Genomic DNA, 6,071 nt, shown 5'->3' on the forward strand with positions numbered 1-6,071 from the left:
AGAAACCCTTACTTTTTAAGTATTTAAAAAGTACTTGGATATGCACTTGAAGTGCTGTGACCTACAAGGCTACGGACCAAGAGCTGGAAAGTGGGATTTGGCTGGGTAGCTCTTTCTCAGTCGGCACAATGGGCTGAATGGCCTCCTTCTGTGCCGTAAATTTCTGATTCTGTGAGGGAGAGTGGATACGTGCAGTTCAATCTGCTCCACAAGCCTAGGGTTGCCAACTCTGGTTGGATGTATTCCTGGAGCTTCCATCACATGACCTCCCGTCTGGTTAAACAGCCTTCCCCCCCACCCCCCCCCAATAGTTTTATAACTAATCGCCAATAGTTTTACAACTAATAAACAAAAATGTTCAAAGAAAATGAAAAAAAACACACAACTTTTCTTAACGCCCTCATGATTTTTCTTCTGGTTTGCTCTCATCAGCGTCCAGCAGATTAATCTTTAATTCCTGGAGACTCCAGGACAATCCTGGAGGGTTGGCAGCCCAAGTTGGGAAAAAGTGAACACCTATTGTAAAAACGCCGACATAGAAACAGAACACTCCAGGTTCAGTTCCCGGCCTGTGTCATGTCAGCTGATCTCAGCTGCAATTAACCTCAGTCCCCTGTGTTTGGGAAGGGAAAAAAAAGCCCAGCTCGATTGCTGCTTTTAATGCTATTCAGTGACCCCTGCTACAAAGTGCATATGGGCGGACATCTGGTGAGGACCGGATTGGGCTCAGCTGCGGTGTATTGCATGGTTGAATAGTTTGCCAGCACTCACCGTCCAGGAGCACACATGAAGAATGGCCATTTCGGCAAGCTAGTGGTTCCCATCGAACAGCATTCCAGTAAGAATCAGGACCTTCGTAAAATAAGGGAAGAAAATCGGGGAAAAAAATACTAATAACTGTCTTAAAACGTGCCAGGTATTTATGAGAGCAGCAATGACCCTTAATTCATACCAGGTGCACTGGGGCAAAGCAAGCAGAGCCATGTTTTTTTTTAAAGCCTCAGCTACTAATTCCAGACTTGACTGAATGTCTTTCCTTTGTGATTAATTTCCTTTCCCTTGTTTCTCCCCAAGACCGAGATTTCCTAACCGTAAAAAAAAGTGCTCTTAATCAAAAGTGCTCTCAGGAGGACTTTGCTTTTCTACTGTTACTAACTGATCCAGAACTTGGTACACATTGGGAAATTGCTGGGAAGCAGCTTGTGTTTGAGTGGAATGACCTGTAATCGGCAGTGTCATAGATTGTGAAGGAATTTTATTTGACAGCTGCGTGTCAGACAACTCATTTGGAAAATTATTAATAATCTGTTCTATTGAAATAAAATCAGAGGCCATCTTACTCGCAATGTGTATGAATGGGCTATTGACGCATTGTCAGGCTTTTATTACAGGCGGCGAGCTGTTAATGGGTGATTCATGGTACAGGCCATACAACAAATGGGTGTGAGGTAACTTCAGGCCACAGAGGTGCACAGCTGTTGAAAGCTCCTTTGTAAAACCGATTTACAACTGCTTCCTCTTAATAAGAGCTCCCCTGATGATGAGAGGGTGAATGCACTGTCCAGTGTGAGTGTAAGCCATGCAGATCAGGAAGATCCCAAGTTTTTTTGATTCCTGTTTGGTGCTGAGTTAGCCAGGGGGGGTGGCAGTACTGCTACAATTGGGCTCGGTGCTCTCAGCAATGGAGTGCGGAGAGGGTTAAAAAAAAGAAGTGAAAGGATCAGGGGGTTTCCACTTGTGACGCCGACATATTCTGCTTATAAATGCACATGTGTGGACATCAGGTACAACAGGGGCTGTGCTTGGCCGTGACGCATCCTGTGGTGAAATAGCCGACCGACACTTTAGTCAGCTGGGTGCCTGACATATCTGGAAACCCACCAATGTGTTGAAGAACCTCTGAACCAAGCGACGGAGAAAGCTATGTCCTTATTTCTGTTTGCCCAATACTGAGTGCAGACTCTCTCCCCATAGAGACAGGGCCAGTTAACCCAAGACTAGAAAGGTGAGGCACAGGTTCACAAAGCCAAGTTTTAGGGACCCCTGCCCTCTCTGCGCGTGTTCAAGAGAATGGGTGGTGTTTAACCAGGTAAATATGTGCAGCCTATCAGTGAAAAGCTTCTCGTCCAACTAGGCCCAGACCAGCCCACGAGGAAATTGGTTTGCAGGGTTATCTGGAGCTGAGTGAATCCCAGCTCCCAGTCTCCGGGTTCCATCAGTGGGCCAGGCTGGCTGGTCAATCAACAGCAGTGTCCATGAGTACTGCTGACTGCCTTGTTCAGGTATTAACTATTTGGTCTCAGAAGGCTAACTTGCTTCCAAACTCCAATTTTTCAGGAGAAATTGAAGACCTTGAAGCCACCTCGACTCCAAACAGACCCCCACTTACCTCCTCATTTCTCCCAACTCCAAGGAGGATAGCCACCGATGGGTCATGCCAACAACACTCGAGGAGCAATTTTAACCCTGCTGGCCTGGTAGAAACTGTGCGAGCAGAAATCACATTCAGAACATGAATCCAGGAATCAAAATGACCCTCAAGTCAAACCAAATACTAGCAGGTATTAATTACTCATGATTGCTACGACGCAATCAGTTAGTCCCAACCCTCGTTATGAGCATAACAACAACTTGCGTTTATATATTGCCTTTAACGTAGCAAAATGTCCCAAGGTGCTTCACAGGAGCGTTTTCAAACAAAATTCGACACCAGGCCACATAAAGAGATATTACGACAGGTGACCGAAAGCTTGGTCAAAGAGGTAGGTTTTAAGGAGCGTCTTAAAGGAGGAGAGAGAGCGAGAGAGGCGGAGAGATTTAGGGAGGGAATTCCAGAGCTTAGGGCCTAGGCAGCTGATGGCACGGCTGCCAGCGGTGGAGCGATTAAAATCGGGGATGCGCATGAGGCAAGAATTGGAGGAGCGCAGAGATCTCGGAGTGTTGTAGGAGGTTACAGTGATAGGGAGAGGCGAGACCAATGGAGGGATTTGAAAACAAAGATGAGAATTTTAAAATCGAGGCAGTCCCGGACCAGGAGCCAATGTAGGTCAGCGAGCACAGGGGTGATGGGTGAACGGGACTTGGTGCGAGTTAGGATACGGGCTGCAGAGTTTTAGATGAGCTCAAGTTTATGAAGGGCGGAAGATGAGAGGCCGGCCAGGAGAGAATCGGAAGAGTCAAGTCTAGCGAGGGATAAATCTATAAAGGTGAAGGTTATATAGAGCCTGGAACCCAACTACGATAATTTTGCTCACAGCTGCAGCCAATTTCATCCGATGCACTCAGTGGACTTTTCTATACCTTCTCTGGCTCAGACCAGAATGGAGGAGGCGGGAATTTCAGGCAGCCCGAACCAACTTTCCAAACTCATTAGCGGTCGTCCTGTCCAGCTATTCAAAAATAACGGTTGAGCTCCCCACTAGTGCCCTCAGCTCAGCCCAGTAACTGGCATTGGGTTGCTCAGGCAAGCCTCACTCAGACAGCTGATCTGCAGCAGCAGGTTGAACCTCTCGTGGATTTATTTTGCTACTCCCCCTCTCACACACACACACACACACACACACTCCTTTCAGAGCGACACTACACGTTGTTCATGTGTGTATTTTCTTGTGACAATTTTAAATGAATTTCAGATGCTCCTTGTTTTAAATTACAAATGGCCACACACGTTTAAACAGCAGAGGGTTCCAGTATCCTGAATGAGTTAGTGTTCCATTGTGTTTGTCTGGTAACATGTAAACAGTGTGAAGCTATGCAGGCAAAAATGTATCTTAACTCCTGTAGGACATGGGTTTTGATTGATTGTTGGAAGAAGTGGTTCATATTTTTGAATTGTTACAGAGAAAAAAAATTCCATTCATACAGCACCTTTCATGACCTCAGGACATCCCAGAGTGCTTCACAGCCAATGAAGTACTTTTAAAGTGTAGTCACTGTTGTTACGTAGGCAAACATGGCAGCCAATTTGTGTATAGTAAAGTCCCAAAAACAGCATCGAGACAAATGAGCATATAATCTGTTTTAGTGATTTTGGTTGAATGATAATTGTTGCCCAGGACACAGAGAAAACTCCCCAGCTCTTCTTTGAATTGTGTCGTGGGATCTTTTACGTTCACCTGTGAGGGCAGACAGGGCCTCAGTTAAATGTCTCACCTGAAAGGCGGCACCTCTGACAGTGCTCGAGTCCACGATCTTCTGACTCAGAGGCGAGAGTGCTACCATTGAGTCAAGGCTGACACTTTGTTAAGCTCTGTTTGTTTGCCTGAGAACCCTGCCACAAGCTAAATCGTATGCTAATTATTTGGTGTGACAGGGAAGGATTTGGACGTTTCCCAAACGCTCCAACTAGTTTAAAAGCTGGACAGTTATTTGGTTTAGCAGTTCACTTTTGAGTTCTAAAATGTGGTCAGATGGACAGGAATCTTGTTTCTAGATTATTGGGAATTAAATATGGGAATATCCATCAGTGAACATGACTAACAGTCGTCATTTCATGTGCAAAAGTTTTGCATAAACAAAAGAAAAGGTGAAATCCACTTGTACCAGTGAGGCATTTGAGTGATTTTTCCAGCTGTACACTTGGATTTCACAGTAACAAGTAAACAGGCTCCTCTTCCATGTCACTTCTGCCTTTAAGGGCATGAAAATCACCTGTGAATGAACAAAGGGATCATCAGTCAGGCTCCATTCTCTCGCTGAGCTGCATTCTGAACAAGGACAAGAGATCAAAGCCAGGTTTTACCATCAGTTTGATTCTGAAATCTGACTGCGCAGAACCAAGACCCAGTTCCACCTAGATGGGCATAGCTTTTGCCCACCACGGAATCGGAAATGGGTTCTGGGTAAACAAAGAGGTCATGTAGGCCTCTTTTGCATAAAACTAACTGCACTGTCTGCATTGCCAACTCCCATTGGTAATGGAAAGCTGGGTTCAGTGTGGTCACATGTGCTTGTGAATGGGGTAAAAATGGAAGTCCAATTCATAGCAAAAAAACAACTCACCAATTCTGTTTATTGTCAGGTCATGAGTTGCGTGATCTTAAATCAAATCACAAAATATAGTTTCTTAATCTCTATATAGAGTTGGTTACCTTTAAGTGACATTCTTTACACTTGATTGTTTTTGCTTGTAAAATCTAGAAAGGTAGGGTTACCACCCATCAGATTTTAGATCAATTTTGACGAGGCTCTCTGGAAATTTATAAAACTTAGTAAACAGGACATCAAATGTTTAATGTTTAAAAGGTAAGCAGTGCAGCAAGTCTTAGAATCCAAACCACCATCCCACACCCCTATCCCGCCCTTTAGCAAAAGCAAAATACTGCGGATGCTGGAAATCTGAAATAAAAACAGTTTGAACATAGGAAAAAGTGATAACTGTGAAAAACAGCCATCAGAGATAACCACAGATTAAGAAATGCTCCACTTCGCATGCTTCTCGCAATCCATTTTCAAGTCATCCTGACACAAGGTGATCGGGGTCGGACATTTAGGACTGAGATGAGGAGAAATTTCTTCACTCAGAGGGTGGGAAACCTGTGGAATTCTCTGTGGAGGTCAAGTCACTGAATATATTTAAGAAGGCATCAAGGGGTATGGGGAGAGAGCAGGAATATGGGATTGAGATAGAAGATCAGCCATGATCATATTGAATGGTGGAGCAGGCTCGAAGGGCCGAATGACCTCCTCCTGCTCCTATTTTCTATGTTTCTATGTTTACATTTGTGCAGTTTCTATTGGCCTTTGCTGAGTGCAACGACAGTGGGTCTCCCATTATACACTTTCCAATAAGCTCATACTGGGAAACATTTGTAACACCCTCTTATTGTTCAGGATTTGAACTGTGAAACAGATTTTTCTCTTTGACGACAGACATACCTTGACTAAAATCATGTCTGTCCTTCTCATTGGAATTTGTTAAGAAGGAACACTCACTCGTAACCGGCTTCTGTACCTTTAGCCTCACCCCTGCAAATTTGGCTCTGCTCGCAACCTTTGAACTTGCTCCTCCAACTCTTGGGGTTCGGTCACACTCACACAATAAGGTCAAAGATCAACTGATTAATTTTTCT

At 44.6% G+C, this 6,071-nt stretch overlaps 1 long non-coding RNA gene across 1 annotated transcript in view; it reads right to left on the reverse strand.

The window, feature by feature from the left end:
• LOC137303950 (uncharacterized) overlaps window positions 1-4,644 on the reverse strand; it is a 30,517-nt gene extending 25,873 nt beyond the window's left edge. Inside the window, exon 1 of the long non-coding RNA XR_010958489.1 lies at window positions 4,543-4,644. This is a non-coding gene — a long non-coding RNA (uncharacterized lncRNA). The remainder of the gene's footprint in view (window positions 1-4,542) is intronic.
• Between the last annotated feature and the right edge of the window lie 1,427 nt (window positions 4,645-6,071).

The sequence above is a fragment of the Heptranchias perlo genome, chromosome 36, assembly GCF_035084215.1.
Source record: "Heptranchias perlo isolate sHepPer1 chromosome 36, sHepPer1.hap1, whole genome shotgun sequence".
Classification (NCBI taxonomy): domain Eukaryota; kingdom Metazoa; phylum Chordata; class Chondrichthyes; order Hexanchiformes; family Hexanchidae; genus Heptranchias; species Heptranchias perlo.